At 43.2% G+C, this 23,911-nt stretch overlaps 1 protein-coding gene across 2 annotated transcripts in view; it reads right to left on the bottom strand.

The window, feature by feature from the left end:
* FRS2 (fibroblast growth factor receptor substrate 2) overlaps positions 1-22,403 on the bottom strand; it is a 51,410-nt gene extending 29,007 nt beyond the window's left edge. Inside the window, exons 1-2 of one of the 2 annotated variants that reach the window (XM_027455881.3) lie at positions 22,245-22,397; positions 11,038-11,176 (exon numbers count right to left, since the gene is read on the bottom strand). The gene's annotated coding sequence lies outside the window, so the exon portion shown is untranslated. Of the gene's footprint in view, positions 1-11,037; positions 11,177-22,244 lie in introns of both variants that reach the window. The other variant, XM_027455877.3, reaches the window with a different exon arrangement.
* Positions 22,404-23,911: the final 1,508 nt, after the last annotated feature.

Below are 23,911 nucleotides of genomic sequence, written 5' to 3'. Positions count from 1 at the left end.
AAAACCCAAACGTGGTCATATTTGTGCATCCAAGCAACCCTTCTCTTCTGTTCGCTGCTGAATCTCTGTCAATCCACACACGATTAAATAGCTCTTCACCTGTTACAACATCTTCATCAGTTCTGAGTACTCCTTTGTTAGGGATTTAACACACTCCCAACTACCCTAACTGATACAGGCCCTAAAAAGACTTTCTCTTCCTATCTGAGGTGGAAGTTACCAAAAAAACTGGACTGTAATCTCCCAGTACACTGGATAACAATCTTCCATTAAACTGAAAATCTTTATTATCTTAGTGCGCTTCTTAGTTTGTGTGTTGGATGAGTATTTCACCACTGGAGACAACTGCCGTCCAATTTTAACATCACACAGCATCTTCTTTTATCAGAGAATTAACATACCTGCCCACAGACTCCATACTGAATTGTCCACTTTTCACAAATACCTCCCAAAGACTGTAAAGATCTGTGAAAGTAATATGAGAACGATAGGCAACAAGAATGGAAACGGGAGCATTTGAGCGTGCATGTCCGTGTGCTGGTGCCTCAGCACCAGTACAAACAGCAGCACAAGGATTAAAAGCTGAGCTTGTACTGAAAAGGAGGAACAAGGAACAGCTGCCTGTCCTATAACTTATGGATTTTATGGAAGCTGAAAACTGAAATGGCCACACCACAATACTGGATGATCACTGAAGGATATAAGAGGTTATCCAAAAATTAGTTTGTCACCAGCAATCAAGAGGAATGCCTGAGGTGTCACGAGGATTTGACAGATTTTTCCTGTCCTGTGCTGCTCACAGGGGATCCTGGCCAACCTGCTTGGGCTCATGTCTTGGTGCTTGTGGAGCGAGGGGACACGAGGCTACAAGCAAATGACATCTGTCAGAGAATGAGTGACGACTGATTTAGACGTGGGGAAACAAGAGCATCATCTTGCCCTTCTATAGGATCTTGCACTGAATTTTGTTACACCGTTATTCCTAAAAATATACCTTTAATCAATGCTGTAAAATAATTCCAGTGAATTGCTAGTTTCATCTTAAAGTTAACTTGAATAACTATTTGCTCTCTCTTTCTTCTCAAAATACTGGATTATAATGTAAGAACGTACGTATTTCTTGCAAACCCAGCCATGCTTTAAAATCCCCCAACACCATCAGTTGTGGACTTCATGCTTTGCTACTACTTAGATAATTATTTTAGAAAGCTGTCATGGGGAAAAAAAAAGATCTTTATTTTCAACTATATCAGGTGGAAGAGTGAGGTGATCTGAGCTGGTGGGAAATCGAAAAAAAATCTGATTTAATTCTTCTTTGTGTTAAGAATGAACTCAAAACATTGCTGAAGGTTCTTTCTCAGGCATTTTATAGTCCCAAGTTAGTAGTTTGAAAGTCCATTTGTACAGTGAAGGTGCCAGTTTTGAAGAGCAGCATTTTACACTAAAATGAAGACTCCCTCACCAAAAAAGTCCCATTTTATTTCAACAAGACCTTCCTTAAGATTCCTTCCACTTGGAAGATGTCTTTTAGAGAATCACTTCTGCGGAAGGATTTCACGGTTAAACTCCCTACTTTGTGTGCCACACATTTATAAAAGCCCTGGTACCTTCAATTATACAGAAGAGCCATAATTCTTTAAATCAAGAATATAAATCGTATTTATCACGTTAGACTGAAATCATCACCTTCTGTCTCAAGTGGGAGATGATTTTTAAGGAGAAAAAAGGATCTTTATGGATTCTTGTCTTGATAGCAGATGCGTGTTTTGTGATCAGCAACTGCGACACCCGAATGTGTGCAGCACGCACTGCCATGCAGTGGTCACATCCTTCTTCTTCACTGCAACATAAAGATATGTTTTGCAGGCAGCTCCCACCTGCTTGTAGCTCCTCATTTTCATTGCGGTGTTTGTAGCAGGACTGGGTTTCAGAAGTACACATGAAGACTCAGCTGCAACCCTCCCTGAATGAGCAGAACTTCATTCAATGACATAGTCTATGTACAAGTAGGTGCTGGCTTGATGATTATTATTTTTTATGAGGGAACCTTACATGCCTGTTTTCTCTTGTAATAGATTCATTCTGGAGACTGCTGAAGATCCCAGTACTTTATACTAATATTAGTGGATGGAGCTAATTATTATTACCATTAACACAGATGGGGCGCACTGGGGGTGCCGTGGGGGCACAGGGAACAGCAGCAGCCAAACCTTGGCAGGACTAAGAGGCAGGCAGCGGGGGCAGCAGGATGATAAGGACGGCAGGGCTGCTCAGAAACACGCAGGCACCCTCCAGGAGGTTGGTCCTGTGGAGGCAGGAGGCTGCATGGTACAAGCGAGAGGCGCCTCGATGTGCTCCCCTGCCTGCCCCCAGCCACAGGTGAGCACGAACTCCCACCCATCTCCACGCTGAGCTGCTTCGTGGAGCGAGGCCAGCTGGAAACGTATTTTTGGAAGGTTGTGTTGCAGCCAGCTTAGCTTCCTGAGCTGCCTCCCTGCTGGCCTGGTGACAGGGCTGGCAAAACAGAGAGGAGGCAGGAATGTGCAGGGAGAGCAAGACTATAGCTGGCTGCTCTCGGGGCTCAGCTGGAGCGTCAGGCCAAGTCCCAGCTTCGTTAGCACAGTCTGACCACAGATAGAGTGCCTGATGTCCCTCCTCCAGCTACAGCGTGCCTCATCTCTGACTAAATGTAAGTGAAAGACATTTACTGCTACCGAGAAATGAAACACAAGCAAAAAACTAGTAAGAAAACCACTCACACACCTACATTTCCATTGTCATAGGCTGTGCTTCTTAGAAATGTTCCCCACCACTCCCATACATCACTGGATATTTCACTGATAGCTAGCCTGGGTTAAAAATGATCATTTTCCTTGCTGGGCTATTCTTAATCTGCAGCAGCTTCCCAAGCAGATTGGCCACATGAGCACTGCTTATCTCAACAGCACCCCAGGGATGTGAGACACTCCTGGAACTACACCCACAGATACACCTTTGTAGTTACCTTGCTCTGTGTTGCAATTAAATAAAAAATCACACCCAGCTGTCAGCGTAAAGCCAGGGGAACACAGCTGAACTCAGATCGAGGCAGTCTTTTAACAGGGAACATGAATAAAGTCACGGCTCTGACCCATCCGTGGGACCCGGTTTAATTTTAAAGCAGCCACACCAAGCAGAACAGACACCCTCCCAACAGGACAATTTTCTGGAAGGTGACAGGTAACTTTATTTACTGAATTCAAACAGCCAGTTTGCTGCTTCAGGGGATCAGAAGCCCATCCAAAGCATGATATAAAAACCAATTATTCACAGATTTTTACATCTACGGCACCATGATTGTGTGGGTGAAACCTTGGGTCTCTGACAAAGTAGCAGAGTTGTTTAAAAAAAAAAAAACAGGATGTAAAATATTTTGGCATAAAAACATTTAAATAAAAAGTCCATAAAGCCTGCTGGCACTTACTTTGACAAGAATGGAAATGAAAATAACTCATTCAATTCTAGGAACTAGATTTGTATTTTAACTTTAATTTCTCAGATTCATCATCATAAACTAGACTTCCACTACAGGTGAATGGAAGCAAAAACCGATTCAAACAGGTATTTCATTGACTTCCAGACTCCCTTCCAGAATTGCTAACTCCCTTCCAGAGGTACTCTCTAGGTGAAAACTCCAAGCAGTAAAACATCCATACAAAGATTTCCCTTGTTGTATTTCTCTGCTCCAGCCTCCCAACATTCCTGCAGTGAACTACACATCTTAACGAGTATTTCTTTTAACTAAGGGAAATCATTTGTACTCTTGTTGATATTCAAACTCCTGTAAAGTACTTTAAGGATCTTCTCACTCCTTACAACACATTGCAAGTGCTCAGGAAAGCCCTGGGAACAATATGCAAACAAAGCAGCAAAACCCCAAACCAGTTTTTTTGGTGCATTTTGTTGGCTTTCCATAGGCAAGGTACGGGGCCAGAGTTTCCAAAGGGCTATTCAGAGCAGGGAAATACGTTTGCTTGTCTTTTTGAAATGAAAACAATTTCTCTTAAGAAAAGTTCACAGGGTAACAATTCTGGAGGCAAATCCAGATCTGTCACATGCCCACAAGGTGATTACACATCCTCAAAGATCAGCTTTCAAAGGTAGTGGGCTAAAACAGTATTAAAAAAATATATATAATAATTTATCTACATAGAAAAGAACTAGCCAATTTGGGTAAAAATGCAAAACTCAGGTAGAGAGGCTGACCACTGCCACCTGAGACCCCTGCACGCTGTTATATTTTGTGGAGAAACACGGTAATGGCTGCTGAGGTGTGCTCCTGTGTTCAGAAGAGATGTGGGACACTGCCGGCTCCCCGAGCTGTCCCATCCTAAGCAGGTGAGTTCATTACGGATGGATCAAGATGGGACTTCTGGATTTAGGAGTTAGAGCTTAGTAAATATTTGCACCCAGAAATCACTGGTCAAATGGAAAGAAAAAAAAAAAAAAGATTATTTACACTTCAAGAGGAGATAAGTTGATAGAACCTTTGAGAGTAAGAAATCTGTTTTTAAAAGCCATTAAGTATGAAAAACGCCAAATAATTAAGCATACAATAAATAGATGGTAATTAATGTCTGTAATAAACTGACAAGAAAACTAGTGGAGCTTTGATCTCCTGCGCAGCTCCAAACCCAAGGTCAGATACCTTTCTGAGTACATTATTTAGGTAGAAAGTTAACTGGTTTCAATTCAAGAGTAAATGGGTGAGATGTAATGGTTTGTCTGAACAAAAAGGGATCAGACCAGGCTCCTCCCGCCCTCAAGCAACGTGCAGCTAACAACAAATGCTGGCATTACCAAGCAAAAACAGAACAAAAGAGCAAACCTTTCTTCAATATTCAAAGGTATTTAGAAGCAATTTTAGAGTAAAAACTACAGTCAGACTTGATGATGATAAAATAGAATATATCCCTCCTGAGGTGTACATTTTATCATATCACCCTGTTGCATGTAAGACTGATGTGAGTTACAGAGCATCCATCCTCCCACTGCTGATTCCTCTGCTGGGTGACCACACCACCACCACCCATGGTGACAGGGACAGCAGCAACCATGGCCAGGGCCTCTGGGCTCCAGGAAGCCTGGAAAACTCTCCACAGAGCCCACCGACCATCCTTCCTGCACTGATTTGGCCCTTTCTCTCCCTTACAGCCTCCGTTAACTTCACCTTAATTTCAGTGTAGGCAGTTATGAAATCTTACCTGTAGTTCTGTACTTGAACAGAGGTTTTACCTCATACCTTGCTCCACGTAACCGTTCTAAGCCACAGCTGTAAGGACATCAAACACACAGCTTGATGTGTACGGGCTGAGAAAAAGCCAAGCATTCAACCTCCCAGCAAACTAGACAAAGACAAAACTTGACCCAGACAAAGCCTCCCGGGGAGCTGCAGCTGTGCCTTGTGTACCGTCAGCACGCAGCACCACCAAACCCACTCCTTTTCTTAAGCCTCCAGTGTAAACGGTCTGCAATACTAAAAGGGTCAAGGAAGTAAAAACTAATGGCCAAAGACCTGCCCTAGCAGCCCAACGAGCTTGTAGTTTTGGAGACACACCAGGAAGCATGCTGAGCTGGTGCATAGAGCTCTGGTGGTCAGCTGGGCTGAAGCATCCATTAGTTACCTAGCCACAAAACACCAGAATTATCCAATTTGCTGGTTTCTGACGCAAAAAAGACCAGTCTCTGCTGAAGTCACCCAGCAAACTGGCAAAAGCTGACCACTTGCACCCAGCAGGATGGTAATGTGGGCACCACCAGCTCCTGAGCACTCCTGCTTCCCCCTTCCAGTGCGCTGCCTACAGAGAAAACCCAGGTTCCCAGCGCAGCTGGCTTCAAGCAAGGTGGATTTTACACGTGGATCTTGTAAAACACAAATATAGCATTGGATCCACTAATACCATCTCTTTGCTGTGGTGGAGGGGGCTGAAAATAGGGTTGAAGTATGATTTGTATCAGATCTGTGAGAACTACCACAAAGATTATCATTTCACAAGAAGGGGGTGGGGAGGGAAGGAAAAAAACACCACCCAAAACAGTCAAACAAATTAACAATAGCACAAGTATCTATATTATACTCTGTGAACGCTTTCCCATATAAATTTACCTATCTATATATGTAGAATAATATCCAAATAATTACAAACCATTAAAGGGTGCAATTACTACTTGTATCTATTTTCCAATCTTAAGCTGCATCTTCAATGATCAGAAACTGATGCGTTCAAATTCCAAGTGTTTATCTTTAATTGTTCTGGCTTCTCTAATTGATTCAGGAAAAAAGAGCAACATGAATGGCAGAACAGATGTTGTAACATGTGATTAACATCACAAGCTTGTCCAGTGATCCTGTGCAAACCATGTGGTTTCTGTTGTCTTCAAGCTACAGGGACAGGCAGGACATTTCTGGGGAGAACAGAGGAACAAAATTCCTGAGAAATTCTTCATCCAAGATCACCCCTTAGTAAACCTACAAGTCAGCATTAAGAATTCCAGTTTTGCTTAATAATCGATCCATCAATCTGAACTTAACAGCGAGAAGAAATCCCACAGGTAATTTTGAGTCTTACATTGTTCTGCACATCGAGGCAACAGCACCAATATAGGCAGACAGAACAGGAGCAGGCTGAAAATCACCAAAAGCACGCCTGTTTTACACCAGTAGCAACAAGTATCTGTACTGAAAAGGAGCAATAAGGTTAAAGGTGTTCCTTCTACTACAAGCAAATAGTCATGTTGATAAGGGTCATGTTTTATATCAAAGATTTTAATGTTACAGACTTTTTTCAAGACAGTTGGAATTTGAAAGCTCTTTTACCCATATACTCAAAATTAACACAAACCTTTTAAAAGTTGAAAGTTTTTCTTCAATATCCTACTTTACAATTTAAAAAGCCACATTACCTTAACCACATCCCAGTAGCCACATCTACATACACGTGGTATAGGAGTGACTGGACGGTGAGGAGAAGGATGTCAAAAACTCCAGTTTACAGAAGAAATTCTGCTGTACTCTATTCATACCTCATTTCTATTAGTAGCAGTACCCATGCACCTTAACCAGAACATTTGCTATTAGCTACATAAAGGGAACAACTAAGACCACTGCACACCTTTAAAAAAAAGCCAGAACAGAGTGAATATTGCTAAACAAAACAATTGCCTAGCACTCACTAAAGGCCACGTTAAATTTGCATATTAAATATTGGGCTACTGCATCAACTTCTACACTGCCAACCCCTGCTTGCTTCCCCAGAAAAAAATAAAATAATATTAATAATTTCTTACTACTCTAGTGAAATCAGTGTCCAAATGACTCTGTACTAATATTTACATATCTATCCCACTTAACTCACTGCTCATATTTATGTTGACACTGAAGCCCCCCCCAAAAATGCCAAAATAAATCATTATTTTTAAAAACTGCCATTCTCTGCTTGCCCATTTTAAAGTGGCTGTGAAAGCACAGCTTCATTACAACGTAAAGAGGTATTACAGGGATCTGCTAAAATACCAGGATTTCACTTTTACAGAAACCTGTAGAACACCTAAGGAAGAAGATAACAGGCTGTAGCCTCTGAACTGCTTCCTTTCAGCTTATATATTTATATATATTATATATATAAGTACATATAAAGCTACAGTTATCTATGCAAAGTGCAATTTCAAGCAACTACTGAATTCTGTTTAAACGTTGGGGAAAATAAGGTATATTTGAGTTTCAGGATCCAGAATAGTAATTGGTAAGACTCTCAAATCTAGACTTATCCAAGCTGGCATTCTGCAACTTCTGGCAGTGCAATTTTGAACTTCCATTCCCATAGCAGTAGAAGCATGAGAAAATCTGCAGAAATACAGCTTCAAAAGTTCCTAAATATTTAGGAACAGGAATGGCAACCATTTAGCCAGCACAGATTCTGTTTAAAAAAAATAAAACAAAATGAAATCCTGTTACTCCTACAAAACAAGGCCATAAAACTTCACTTGAGTGTACAGATTAAGAATAAACTTCTGAGATTTAAGCCATCTCATTTGGCTGACAGAAGTCACTCCCAACATTTTGCAAAAAACAAGTCATCTAGTGGTGTCAAGCATCCTTCCAAACTCCAGCCCAAGCATTAACCAACTATTAACCAACTGATTAACCATCAGTAAGTTGTATTTCACATAAATACACAGCATGAAACCTTTGAAAGTTTGGGATTTGCTAAACCTGAGGACTCCTTACCAACAGCTGCAGATGGCAAGATTTCTGTCCCCCTTCCCAACTGATCTGCAGCACAAAGATGAATTTAGAGTAAGAACATAAGCTTTAAGCCTTCACATTAATTATCCCATTTCACCCTGGTAATCAAGTCTATCTGATTTCTCATGGCAGCAGAAGATAAATTGCCTCCTTTCACCTTAAAATTAATATTCAGTAAACTAGAGGGACAGTTGTATGTTTTAAGAGCTTATTATACTACTTAGTATTTCAAGTTAAAAGGATATCTTTGAAATGATAACTAAGTATTGTTTGAAAATATTTTGGCACTGACACAGAATCTGCAAAGAATAGCCCAAGTTTTAACTTAATTATCCTTTTACAAGAATTGTGGTTTGAGAAAATACAACAACTTCATAAACATAATAATCGCGAAGCGTAATAGCCTTTGGCAATACTGCTCCAAAGCAAGTTTGGGTATTCCAAGATAAACCATGACTCCTATTCTTTCTCTCTGTACTTTTGCAGTTAATATAGAAAATTCAAAAGCAAATGAGAACGTGTGTGTCAGGCTGCACAAGCAAACAAAACGCTTCTGTCAAAGCAACACATTACATCCAGCAATAACTGAATTAGTCAACAGCAATACGTTACAGAAACTGCAAGCCAACAACAGACTCCGCAAAAGCTGCATTATTTCCTAAGAGAACTAGAAAGGAACTAAAGAAATGTTAGAGCCACAGAAGCAGTGTGAAATAATCATGTTAAGTGCAATGCACTTGAATCCAGGTATTCTATCCATTTACACTAGACGACTCTCCCCAAACCAGATCACAGTAGGTACTTATCCCCACATAATACTGTGGAAATATTGAAAGTAGTTTAGAGCTAAGAAACACCATCATTAGCTACTGCTAAGACAGTAAAACACTACAATTCAAACTTCATACGTAATAGATGGTATTACACAGGCTAACCTAAGTCAATCAGCCCCCAAATATAGAATATTCCAACATTCAAGTTTCTTCCTGCTGATTCCCAGTCCCTTATCAGGTCGCATTCGATCCCCTGGGCTCTTCCAATACCTCATCTTGCCCAGCTCCTATACATTATTGTTCAATACACAATATTGAGTTCAACCCCACCAACCTTTACACTGCTCACGTCTGTTGAACACCCCAGGTTTCCACAGGTCTGGTTCTGCATCTGAATCAGATGAATTTTCTGTGATCTGATCACTCATAATTGGCTTATTCTAAAGTTAATATGTGCTTTTATACTGGTGTATGACTTCACAAAAAATATTTAATCCTTAGTGTTTCAAACATCGTGAACCTGACATCTCCAGGCCCCTTCAAATAACCAGCTCATTTACCTTGACTAGCTGAAAGTGCCAATCTATTTCTGTACGTTACCCCACAAACTACAGTAAGAGAAAATGATCTTTTTCAATTTAGAAATAAATACTTCTTAACAAGTACCCGGAAAATAGCTAGAGAAGCAAGAACATTATGCAGAGTGTGTATACTGATGTTTCTTTGCATGGCAAGAGGACTTGTAATTTAGGTCACTGAAGTTACCATATATATATGTATGTATGCAACGTATGTATGCATAACATCACAAGTGAGAAGGCAGCAAAACGTAGTGCAGAAGGGAAAACAAACAGTTGGAAAACTTTTAAATAATATAGCACGGAACCACAGCCAGAGCACATTCATCCCCCGCTTCTGCTGTGCCAGCAGCTGGAAGCCTGTGGTGTGCTGCAAGCAGGGCTCGTGTCAAACTCTGAAACCTGCCCAGTGCTGCACGCTGATGCAAATCTGCTACTACAGCAGAAACAGCGACTAATTCCTCATCGACAGGAGGGTCACCAAGATTTTAGCTTATTTACAAGACTGGAAGGAAGAAGCAGAACCTGAGAATTTCAGTTCACAAGAAATGAGGAGGGAAAGATTAATTCTAGTGTGCAGCTGCTCTAAAGCAACCAAGTCCCTTCTGTAGCATGGAGCAAAGTTACATTTTGTGTTTTAAAGCCCCTGTTAATTCAAACAGTTTGCCTCACTGTAGGTAGTAAAAAACTTAAGTTTATAAATAGCTGCTAAACGTAACTCTCAACCCAAAACTTGCAAATGGAGGAAGCTTGTCCTTCAGTACCTAACTCCTCACGGCACGCCAGGTTATGTTTTCTGATGTACCTCTTTCTGTGACCAAGTTTCCCTTATTTCAAATTGCACTCCCAGATATAAGGGCAGAAGCTGATCGAGCACCTTTGTTATCACCCAAAATATATATGAATTCCTGTAGGCCATAACCAGTTTCTAGACACATCTTTCAGGACAGATGGATCATTTGGAACTGTGCAGAAGGAACACTCATTATGTTATCTGCAATCAGGAAGATGTAGGTGAAATACAAAATGTTCACTTCAGAAGCTTAGCATTTTAAGGAACAGGAGGTAGAAGTAAACTAGCAACCTTTACAAATTGTGTTTTAATTTAATTCACAATCTGCCTGTGTACCCTCTGCTCCATCACACTAACTCTGATTTTCCTTTTAAATGATTCCTCCTCTTCTCTGAAGTTTCCTCCCTTGACTTCATCGAGTTCCCTGGTTTCTTCTTCGCTTCCCCTCAGGCTAAGCTCCAGAGCATCCCTGCCCGTGCCTCACCACCGTACTGCGGCAGCAGCAAGAGGAACGATGCTTCCAAAGGGCAGTCCCAGGCCTCTCACAGGGTACCCGTCTGCCCTCCCAAAGAAACCCACCCTTCCCTTTCAAATCGCCCGTTCCAATACCTCTTCACACCCAGCACCACCAAAGTACATTCAACTTCTTTGTCCATAATGTTATCTGCTTTTCCTGCCTCCAGGGTTCTGTTCAGGAGTGTGACGGGCCACTGTCCACTTGACTAACAGTCTGTAACGATGGAAAGAACTGCAAGAAAGCACATTAATAATTTAACAACTCAAAATACCCAGTAAGCTTGACTAGCACGTTATTTCAGTATGAATTTGCACCAATCCACTGTGCTAATTCTTGTTGTTTAGGCTCTCAGAGGTAGGCTGTAATTCATATGGCACTTGCCCTGCCCTACAGACAAGCCCCGGGTGTGCTTTAGGTACGGCACTGGATCTCCGACCAGAAGCAACTCAGCTATACGCCTGTCCCCACACGAGCTGTTACTGACCAGCCCTTAGCACATCCCAGAACCTCTTCTATAACAATTAATTACTTCGCCAGGATCTTGATCAAATGCAATGAAGTCACCCTGAAGAGTATCTCTGGGACATCTGGACTTTCCTACTGGCCACCGGATAGCCCAGGGAACGAGCAGCAATCACAGGATCCTCAGCACTCATTTCAGAGTTTCTCTGAGAACCACCAGAGATGACACTTTTGACAAGTTTTCCCTGTGCAATGTCACGTCACTACTACAGATTTATACCATTAATAGCGACATATCACCTTGGATGAAACACATCTTTTGGACCAACAGTAGCTTAGTTGGTTAAAGATCCCAAGAAGCACTAAGATATATGTATAAATAACACAGAATCTGCACAAAATGTCCAGAGCACCACAAAACGCCAAAGTATAATTCATAACATAAGGTGCAGGCTGACCGACACATCATCACACACTGTTATAGGGAAGCATTTACACTTTTCCTGGAACCAAAATGAAGTTCTGGGAAGCAGCTGATGTATAAATTCCCTAACCTCAGGAGGTGCCAGCCCTACCTTACTCAGGGGACAAACAGCGAACCACTGACGCTCAAACCAGCTGCTAATTGCTGCAGTTCACAGCAAGATTTTTGCCTTTTAAAGCAAGGGAATAAAGATCTGTAAGGCATACTGTAAAATGATTTACAAACAGCTTGATCATCTGTGTACATGATGGCTGTGCAAAGCAAACAGAAGAAAAAAAGCGCACCGGCTGCTTCGAGCTATGCTGTCACTACTTCTGAGTTAAAATAAAAGAGAAGTGCTGACATCCAGTTTAACTATTAACACTTCACCCAACTGTGGAGCAGCTGGACAAAATCCTGCCATTCAAACTTAAAAACACACTTAGAGGGGAGTGTGAATGATCTACTTACCCGCTTTCTATCTGCACCAGCACAAAAGTTTAAATGTCTATAAAAAAAATTGAATTTCTATAAAAATAACTTTAAAAGCATAACTCGTAAGTCCCAAATTGCACACCCTAAAGATTCATCTGCTTATGGAGCTTGCTTCTCCTCATCTCAGCTTGAAAAGAAAATGTGCTGGGATTTTAGCACAGAGCAAAGCCATCTCGGCTTCCAAGATTTTGACCAAATCTCTATTCCACATTTTTAGTCTCACCAGTAGCATAAAGCGATATATTCACAAATGCAGATTTGAAACCCAAAGAAAATTTAAATACAGTCTGTTTTGAGGGTTAGCCTGTGAGGAACTTGGCAAGAGCTTAGCTTTTACATACCAAATTCAACATCAAACATTTGGGTGACAGTTTTAGTTATGTTCCATTTACAAACACAGGCTCCTGCTGAAGAAGACACCCCCTTATTCTTTCTCATCTTATTTTTAAGTGCTTCTTTGTATAATATCCCTGAAGTTACAAATAATTCATGAAATCACCCACCTCAAAAGAGCCCATTCATAATGATAGGTAACCAACGATCTGACCTCACGAAAATTCTGTTTGGTATTAGAATTTATCCACACAGAGTATGGATATATTTATTATTATTATTATAAAGCATGTATATAATTATATATATAAAGTAAATTTTCAAATCACTAACAGCTGACTCACAATGTTTACTATTTGAGGTAATATACAAAAATACTTCTACCGTTCATCACGAACCATTTGACTTTATTATTCCATCTTCTCAAGCAATCTTTTTTTATTTTGCTTTCTGTTCTGAAGTGAAGAATAGAAACACGTTTCTGAAGCTACGCTTCCCGGGTACGGCACACTTGAGAGATAACGTTTCACATGCAACAAATCTAAAATCTAACTACTTAAAAACCTCATTAGTACGGTATTTCACTTACTCCTCCTTAGCTGACAGGGAAGTTTCATATAATTCATTACACAAAAGTTTACATTCTTTTCAGCTCCTGGGCTGTGTCCAATTTTTGACAATCTGAAAGCAGCATTTCTGCACACTAATGATGGAGGAGAACCTAGAGCTGAATACCCCCGAATGACAGAAGAGAGCTGAAGATTTTCCTTCCATGAAAGAATGAACAGTGGCTGTCTCTTCCCCATCCCCCCTAATAATTTTAGCTAATTATCAACAACAAAAGCCATGTTAACTTGCATAACTCCACTAGAAGAGAAAAACCAACACATCTAGGTCACAAACTTTTATGTAGGGCGTTGGAAAGCAACATGAAAAAATGCACTCTGCCTCTTTCAGCCATCTGACAGCAGGATTAGAAAATATGTCTTACTTCAAATATGCTTATTTGCTTGGAATATTTTGAGAACTCTATGTTTCCTCCTCCTCTGACATCTTTCTACTCCAGACTATGAAGAAGTCACCTGTAATCTGGCTCGCCTTCATTCCCGAGGGAGGGTTTATGAGCAGTGAGTTTCAGAATGACTGGCATATGCTTAAGTTGCACCTTACTTTTCCTACATCCCTTGTTAAGTTTTGTCACCTGGAGTTCAGCGAGAAGTCAAAACATCCAGCAAAGTCTTACATGAACCAGAGTCTAAATAAATAAAGAGTAACTCAAAAATGTGCTCCTCTTTGCACATCACTAGGTGAGAGTACTGGAAGCTCTCAGAGGTGACACGTGAACATGCAACTTGATTTATCAACTGCTTGTCAATTAGCTTTTTACATGCTTGTATTTGTGAGCCCTAAAACTTACAAATATTTAAACTGGGACTCAAACAATGAAAACCTGCCTTAGGCTGAGCCCCAGGGCAAGACGAGATATTTATGTCCTTGGAGGGGGAGGCACAACAGGGGACAGGCTGCGGCATAACTGCTATCCATTTATTTTAACGTCACCAATGAAGAGCTCGCAGAAAATGCTAAATGGATACGGTATTGGCACAAATCAAATTCTCAGAAAGGTTTGGTTCCTTTTTAAGTTCCACGCAACTAACAGTATTAAGCTACTTTTTACTTTGATATAAAATTATTTTAAAACCACACCATTTAAAGTTGGTGAATTACATCCATTTAACAAACAGAACCACAGATCACAGGTGACTTCACAAATACAAACCCTTCAAGAGAAGCATATCTAACTTTAGCAGACACGTGAAGCTGTGCTGTACGGGACCAATTTAGAGGGACTCTGCAGAACGAGGAACTCAAAGCAGGAAGAAATAAATATTTAGTAAGCAAACATACTGACATTTATGGACAAAAGTCACAGTAAAAGAAAACACATTTCTGAAGGTCAAATGATCCACATTCACCGTAGGTGCAGAAAATCCTAGACAAATTACTTAAACTTTAGATTTTGAAAGGCAGCTTGTTGCCCGTTACTAGCAGAAATATTTCAAGATCCTAAGTGGCTGTAAGTATCTGAAAATAAGTCATCATATATACTTAAACCTGAAGAGTCTTACAGAAACTAGAAGCTTATCTGAGTTTCTGGCATATGCTGTGCCTCTAAGAGAAAACAAACATCGCTCCAGAACCGAAGACCTAGAAGACAACCTGAAAATGCTTTCCTCACCTCTGTTTTCAAAACAAGCTCTGGAACTTGGTGAAGGGAGAGTGTAAGCACTGGGTAAGAAAGGTTTACCTATCTAGCTGTCTACCTGAAAAAGGACAAGGAGAAAAATAATAATAATAATAATAATAATAATAATAATAATAATAATAATAATAATAATAATAATAATAATAATTTGATTGAAGCCAATGTAATATATTACCTTTTACCCTTCCTGGCAATTTTTAAGAATGAGGCATTCTCTGGAGTTGCAGGACTGCCTGACTAGCATGTATGACTAAAGATGTCTCCACAGGCCTAAAAATGTTATTATAATCACACTAGGTAAATAGCATAAATTTCAAGTTTGGAGAGCAATTTATTAGACAGTGTTGTATAGAATATTAACTTGTTCACTACTTTTTGAGATCTAAAATGTCTTAGCCAAATGCCTTTTAGTAACCCAGATAAATGTAATGGCATCCTTCCCAGCCAAACTGCAGCTAGAGCACGCTCCCTCTGAAACTGAGCGCTGCAGGCTCCAACACACACAGCAAATGAAGAGGCTATCAGGAAGGGGGTAGTATTGGTAATAGGAAGATGGTTGGACTAGGTGATCTTGTAGGTCCTTTCCAACCCTGTGTTCCTATGGTTCTAAAATTAACACTAAAATTAAAACTATTTGAGTCCTTTCACACTCACTGCTGTACAAACTGATGAGCAATACGTGCCCTGCGCTCTCAATCTCAAGGCATTGAAGTCTACTTAGTAGGGTTCAGGAGAATGAAACACAAAGCAGCTGCTGTGACTCAGAAGATTAATTCCACTATCCTCAAACATTCCTAAAACAGGTACAGCAAGCTAAATATTACAACTATTGTAATCATTACAATTGAAAACAAAAAGTTTAAACATTCAATAAATGAATCACAAGTCACTGATGAATCACAAGTCACAACCTTGTGACCCAGCATTTCACGAAATATACTTAAGAGTCAATTGGTTTCCCTTAGTCAAAAGATAAATAAATAAATTATTGCCTCTGTTAATATTAGCTTTAGTTCTGCAATAAGACGTAGCATTTAATACCATTTTTATTGCTAGTTTAATCCAATTTGTCTGTCATTTACAGACTACTCGTCAGATTTGTCTCACCCAATAAACTTAACAAGCACAGCAAAACGTCTTTACTAAGTGCAATCACGCAGAGTAATAAAAGTTCACAACACCTGACGTTGTACTCACACTACAAAGCTTAAAGCGCGTCACCGGTGCTCCTCTCTTATTGCGGAATAAAGAAGTACAGTCATCAGACAAGTGACCCAAATTGGGAAGGCAAAGCAAAATAACTTTCACAGGTCTCTATTAAAAAACAACAACAACAAAAAGATAGCATGCATCCCTCCCGGCTTCGTTAGATAAAAATGCAGTTCATGTGTGTAAGCAGAGCCACAATACCTAACGACATGGAGAAAAGCCGGAGGTGCAAGGATTTTCTCATGTAGTAGGATCACCGTGTATCATATGGTAATACTCAGAAGTTTCCTAAATCAGAAAGAAGAATCTGACCCGAAACACAAGTGATGTGGTAGAGAGAGAGAGAGAAAAAAAAAAAAAAAAAAAAAAAAGGACAGACTGGAGCACCACGAGTAGCAGGGCGAAAGTGGAGCACGTTGTGGAAGTTCAAGCTGCAGGTTTTTTGGACTGAAAGACAACGAACGTGAACTTGATGCGGGAAGCCAGCAGCCAAGCAGACTACTGAAAAATCTTCCCAGCCGTATTTTAAGCAGATCGCAGAGATAGGAATATCAGGAGAGGAGGGAGGAGGTGCTCGAAGTACTCCAGATGACAGACACAGGCCTAAACTTTATTTGTAAAGGCTGAAAAAGAAAATGTGATCTTGGAAATGTTGTTTGGACAAGGAAGAAGAAGGATATGAATAAAACATGACTGTGGATGCAAGGCGAAGAGAAAAAAAGAGGGCTACTCCCAAATTACTGCCCCGGGCGACAGAGGATTATAGTGCTGTCAGCAGCATTGCAAATGGAGAGCAAACGAGTTAAATCTGAGAGATGGTAATGAGCTCCAAGACATTCAAAATGTTTATGATAATAAGAGACACTGCAAGGAAACGTCGGGCTGAATGAAGGCACGCAGAGCGCCCAAACTCCGAAAAGAAATGCGGTAACCTAAATAAAGGAGGCAGCAAACACGGTACCCCTCGGGATCACTGGGAACAGGCCACGCGCAGCCAGCAGTCCCACAGGTGCCTGAGTTTCCCCACGGTGCAAATGGGCTTATTCCCACCAAAGTAAGGCAACGCTTAGCTGTAGGCTTTATAAAAAGCACAGCAGCACTTTGAAAATGTAAATAAACGTCCTGGCTGCACATTGTAGCACCTGACAGATGTATGATAACTATTCCAGTTGCGATTATTGTGGTCACTTGGAAGGAAAAGCATGTTTGAGTTAGTATAAAACCTGCAGTCTAATTACATGCCTCAATCAATGCTCAAATTACTGAGAAATACAGTCAGAGACAAAGAAAAACCTAAAAGGAGTACTCTACCCTCTCCTTCTAATGGTTGGCTAAAGAGGCTAAACCTCTTCCATGGTATCAAGGAAAAAAAAAATACTCCACTTGAGTTTCAGTATTATCTTTTTTTAATTATTAAACAAAACAACAACGACAACTACGCTCCATAGGAGTAATTCAAAGATAGCCACGTATATTTTCAACATAAATACAAGAAACAGTCTCCAAGATGTCGGGAGAATCTTACCATCCTTCCCTGAAGTAGTGGCCCTCCCTGGGTTTGCCTGGTATCTTAATTTGCCTTTGGTTTCAAAACTCGAGGCTTGCCAAGAGCTATTCCTTTCAAAACCTCAGGAATTCCATTACCAGTTTTCAGCTAAATTAAAGGAAAATAGCAGCATTCAACGCACGGCAAAAGTATGCACAAAGTGTTTGTTGATACTCATAAATAGACTGAAAAATGTAGCCGTCTGCAGGAGAGCTGCTGCACAGTCAGCTCGGCTTCGCTCGGCCGTGCAAGCGAGCAAAAAGCTGCTGCTGTCATTTCAGAGGAGCTCGGCACAAGCCACGCTGCTACCAAAATGGACTACAGCTCGCAGCGGATCGTTTGTTTGTCACTCGAAGTGAACGTCCAGGGCAGAGTTCGCATTTCGGCAGAAAACAGCGGGAGTTTCCCTTTTAAAGCTGCTGCTTCAAGAGCTCAGTTTGGGGAGGAGATGTCACCGTGTGCTCAGGCACGGCACAACCCGTCACCTCTCTGCCCTGTCATGAAATAAAGGCACATTACAGACTACATCCTGCTACAAAAAAGTATCATGTATGAGGACAAAACTCTACGGAAGCTTTGTTGTTTAAGCTAATATTACACCGCTGAATATCTTTCCCCTGTCCACATACTCAGCGCAGTGTTGCATACACAGGAGTCCTGGTTTTTCATGCTGGACAGAGGGTCTGGTCTGCTTTATCCTTGAGAAGGCAGGGAATTAAAGCGACTTTTCACCACCGGGTCAGCACACACTGACAGGTCGGTGGTTTACAGCACCCATCAGCACCATAGGAACGACAGCAGTAGCAACTGAGCCCTGCCAGGGCCAAAATCCCAACAAAGAGAAGCCCGGAGGAGGAAACCTGCTCTTCTGGCTAAAGACACGGTGCCTGGCTTTGTTAGCAAGGTCCCAGCAAGAAGTCCAGGGATTACCCTGGGCCACCTACAAGTCAGCCTCAGGTGAAGCACAGCTTACAAAACAAGACCCGCAGTACTCCAACACGGATGTGAGACCGTTTCAGGAGAACAAAGCCGTGAAATTAAAGTATTCAAAAAGAAGAGAAGGAAACAGGCAGTAATCATAATGCCATTTCCACTAATTAGAAAAGAATGCATATAGTCGATCCCAAACATGCAATAATCGTGAAATTTTATTGTATAAACATCAGGAAAAAAAAAAAAAAGTGATTAGTTCTTTTATTAAAGCCCAGGGATAATTATTTTTGTTGTCATCTCAAGCTTGAGGGAAAGACTGAAATCCTGGAGAATCGCACGGCTCCAGGAAGGTCGGCCGTAATAAAGACTGAACTAAACCAGGTGGCACCATTGCTGCCGGCCAAGCAGCAGCAGAAAGGAGGAAGCTGAAGAGTGCGCCGTGTTGGGGAACACGTGAGGTGCACACACATACAGGCACATACACATGTGAGAAGAGACCACCAACTGTTTATGACCAGTTCAAGTTTGAAATGAAAGCTTACCCGTAGCAGAAGGGATAACCAAAGGGGGAAAAAAAAAAGATGCTTAAGAGGGAGAGATGCAAAGCCTGCTGTGTTAGCATGCTCTTGTGCAACTTCTACATGACTGAAATATCATCTGTGTAAGCTGCATGGAACGACGCATCTCTGGCCAGCAGTTTTCAGCCAATAGCCCCTCAATCAGCTTTGCTAAAGAACAACAGCAGCAGCCAAAGCAAAAGCCAGTAGATTTGTTTCAGAAAACGTGGCTGACCAGCAGCAGACAGATGAGCTCTTCCAGCAGAAGCTGGTTACTCATCCCCAGCCGGCAGAGAGAGGCTGCCACCCCTACAGACCTGCAGCAGCAGGGGTCACGTAAGGGCTCATTCATCCACTTCAGGAGGAATTCCCCGTGGCACCCGGCTGCTGAAGTAAAGGCCAGCGTCAGCTCTGCTGTGCTGAGGGCAGGCAGCACCACTACCCAGCAGCTCCTTCGCTGGAAAGGATCGTTCAGTGCCCTAATCAGTGGCAGAGCAGAAGAGACAAACGGCTGGCGGGTGCAGTATCTAAAATTTTCACAGATCTTTACAAAAAGCAATGCCTATCCACACCCTGAAACATTAAGTAAAGCCTGAAAGCCTTAAGCCAGGCTTTGAAAACCACGCTGTTATTTAAGCAGAGTCATACGCTACCTCCTAGGACACTGTCTGAAGTTAACAGCATTCAGCCTCAGGTCAGCATCACACCTTTCAGAGTTTTTTTTTGTTGTCACTGTTAAACCTACTTACTCGTGCAGAATATCTCGCAGTTTTCTTAGCGCACACTCTGACAACTGTCCGTTCTGAAGTCACTCTTTAAGGACTCAACATACACGCTGAACACATTCATTGTTTCAAGAATCTGACGGATGAGCAGCAGTTATAAGCAGGAACGTATTTTTCCCATTAAGCACCGCTAAATGAAACAATAGGTACCAAACGAGAGCACCAAAAAATAGAGGCATTAGTATACAAAGGCCAGATTCTTCCCTCAACATCCCTTCGGAGTGTGTAACGAAATCAGCAATGTGATGCCACGGATTAAGGGGTCTTAGAGGTGAAATACGCCTGTGAGCTGTAACCCAGAGACACACTCAAATCCTCCAGCAGCTCAGCCCCTCATATCCATCCCCAAGGGATGGACAGCGGGAAGGAGGACAGAAGGCAGAAAGCCCGACTTTGACCTGCTTGTGACTTGCCAAAGCAGCTCACCGTGATTATTTTTCACACCAGATTTCAGACCGAGTGCTGTCACTCCTTTTTCAGAAGCCAAAGCAGACACAGCCTGCTTGGGCAGAAGCGGTAGCGGCGTGGGCCAGCTCCACTCGTCATGGTTAGCGAAATGAAGACAGAGCGGGAGCGACACTAACCTAATAACGGCGCCTTCGCCAGGCCTTCTTCTCAGCAGCACTGATTAAATCGGCCCGGGCTTTTTGTTTAATGAGAACATCTACGCCATAAACCCAACACAGCCACGTCAAGTATTATCTTGACTGGAATTTAACGTTTACCAGAAATTTAAATAACAGTCCAGGTGATTGAAGTGGTCCTATCTCTGCTCAGGAGTGGATTTCGCCCACTATTCAAAGAGCCGGTTGCTTAATTTAATTTAATTAATTCAATTGCTTCAACCACAAGAGCCGATGGTCGCAGAAGGCAGTAAGGCTGAGTTGGGTTCTGGATTAGACCCCCGATGAACACAGAGACAGCTACTTTCAAGCTGATTTTTGAAGTGTGCAGTATCGTAAGCAGTGGTACAGGTAGGTGGTTAGAAATAACATTGCTAACTTCCAAGCAGTGCAATTTATTATTGCATCATCAGATTGAAAAGGGAGCAATTTCTATGGCATGTAAATATATTTGTTTACGCTCACCCAGTTTAACAGAGGACAGAAACACGCTAATTTATCAGACAGGACACATCCCAGATCAGCCTCAGAGATCAGGAGCCCGGCAGCTGAAGCACAGAATTACACTGACAGATCCACAAGTGCCATATATCGTGTTCTTCGACAGTTCATGAAACTCCTTTCCCTACAAACCGGGATTCTTCCACAGGCTGCCTACAACTACAGGCTGCGCTACTTCCCTTTCACAGAAGTTTCTTACACAAGGAAGAAGCAGACCGAGTTACCGTGCGAGGATTACACAGAAACGAGACCAGATTATTTGGCTACAACTAAGCACCAATGTCCAAGACAAGACACTGAGCTGGAAGGCAAGCCCCTTCCCAAAGCCCTGGGAAGCCGCGTAGCCTGGTATAAACACACCTGCTGGAGTGTTTTGTCACCGAGCGTTTTCAAAGCATCCTTTACCTGCAAGCACATAAACCCAGAGCTTCTCGGTGAAGAAACGACGACCTTAATCACTTTGCTTTCCTTAATCACTCTGCTTTTGTAACGCGGTTCATATTTTTGGGTTGAACTGGCAGCTCGTGCTGACACCAACACACATTTCTTTTCAGCTGTGTGCATTTCAGATGAACACACAGGCGACGAAGCAACGTCCCGGCGGTTCTGCTGACCCGGGCAGGACAGTGGGATGCCCATGGGGTCTGAGCCGGGTGAGATCCCTTCTCACCTTAGCAATACTGGCCCTTCCCTCCCCTAAATGTAAACATGCTGTGGGGCAAGGGGCGCAGGGCCGCTGACAGAGCCCCAGCACGGGGGTGCTCAGGGCACTGTCAGGACCGGGCGTTTCTGCCGTGACAGCGCCCACCCCTCTGCCCCTCGCACCTCACCCACAGCCCCCAAAGTCTCCTCAGCAGCCCCACAGACACCACAACCCTCCCTAAAGCTTTTCGCACCCCCCCCCGGCACCTTCCCGACGCCACCCCCGACCCCCGCTCCCCGCGCAGCACCCCCAGCACCGCCACCTCGCCTCCCCTCAGGACACCCATCGCGACTATCGCGACAGACAACGCGCCTCAGAGCCGGCACCCCCCTCTCCAGCAGCCCGGCCCGAGCCCCGGCTCGCCCCGCAGGCGGCCCCCGAGGCGGAGCCGTGGCGGGGGGAAGCCCCGGGCCCTGCACCCACCTCCTCCGGCGGCCGCCGCCAGCGCCGAGCCGGGGCCGGGCCGGGCCGGGCCCCGCGTCCCGCGGTAACGGCAGCGCCACCCGGCAGCCGCAGGGCCTCGCGCTGCGCCGGACCCCGCCCGCCACCGCTTCCGGGGCACGGCGCGGACGCCTTCCGGGGGGGGCGGAGGAGGCGGGCGGCGGGGCCTGCGCGGCGGCGCCCAGTGGCGGGAGGGAGGGGACGGGGGAGGACGGGGCGCTGCCCGCGGGGCGGCGGGGGTAACTTGTAAGCACCAACACACATCGCAGGAGTGTTTCCCGTGACAGAAATGTCCCCCTCTTGTTGTGCCCAAGTACGCTGACCTCACTCTGTCTCCACCGATCAGTGCCTGGTTCATGGTCACCTCACATCACTGCGCTGCCCACCCGCACAGCAGTCACCCACCTTCTATCTCCGCTGCTTCAGCCACCTCAGGGCTTTCACAAGCAGCATGTGTCAAAAAGCATGTTTCAAAGTGCTGCTGTGTCAGCTGCCCGCCTCTTGTCCCCGCTCTTGACGGCAGGTGAAGCAGAAGCGGGTGAATGGCAGCGGTCCCCAGTGTCCCGGTAACCTTGTGGGTTGTGTGAGAGCTGGAGGAGCTGAACTTCACGCAGGGGTTTTCCTCAACTGCATGTCCTAGAAATACAGTGACACCTGGAACGGTGGATGTAGGATCAGAGGAGACGAGATCTTCCTATAGCTGGGTCACGTAACGCAAAGTCTCTAGCAGACATGGTCATCTAACATACTGCATATCCTTGTATATCCCACAAATGTAGCCTATCTAATGGGCTACAAAACAACAAGCTGGTCTAAAGACAGACATCTGCTTGTGTCCTTTAGGTCCTTTTTTACGCAGAATTGCCTTTAAATCTCTTCAGCCACAGTTCTTGATCTCAATCTGTGAGTCCACATCCACTTCAGTATTTCTACATCACAATTTTTTCATAGCCTTCTCAGCTGCATCTGGATAAGCAATAAACAAAGTCTCCACAGGCCTCTTATGTTGTCTTTTTTTTTTTTTTTTTTTTTTCCCTATTCTGTCAAGGGATTTGGAAAAGCCCAAGGAGAGGTGAATGGAGTTAGATCCAGCTGGAGGCCAGTCACAAGTGGTGTCCCTGAGGGCTCAGCACTGGGGCCACTTCTCTTCAATGTCTTTATCAGTGATCTGGATGAGGGGAGAGTGTACCCTCAGTACGTTTGGAGACAACAACAAGTTGGGTGCAAGTGTTGATCTGCCTGGGGCTAGGAGGGTGCTGCAGATGGATCTGGATAGGCTGGACCAGTCCTAAGAAGGACAACAAAGCTCCTGAAGAGTCCAGAGAACAAATCTTTTGAGGAATGGCTGAGGGAGCTGAGGTTGTTTAGCCTGGAGAAAAGGAAGCTCAGGAGAGACCTTATTGCACTCTACAGTTACCTGAAAGAGGCTACAGTGAAGTGGGGATTGAGTTCTTCTCCCAAGCACCAAGAGGTATGACAAGAGGGAATGGCCTCAAGTTGCACCAGGGGAGGTTTAGATAGGATATTAGGAAAACATTCTTCACTAAAAGGATTGTGAAATATTCACAGGCTGCCCAGAGAAGTAGTAGATGAGACCATCCCTGGAGGTCTTTAGAAAACGTGTAGATGTAGAGCTTAGTGACATGGTT

The sequence above is a fragment of the Anas platyrhynchos genome, chromosome 1 (genome assembly GCF_047663525.1).
Source record: "Anas platyrhynchos isolate ZD024472 breed Pekin duck chromosome 1, IASCAAS_PekinDuck_T2T, whole genome shotgun sequence".
NCBI lineage: Eukaryota > Metazoa > Chordata > Aves > Anseriformes > Anatidae > Anas > Anas platyrhynchos.
The sequence above is the reverse complement of the archived record's forward strand: the minus strand, read 5'-3'. Positions and strand labels throughout refer to the sequence as shown.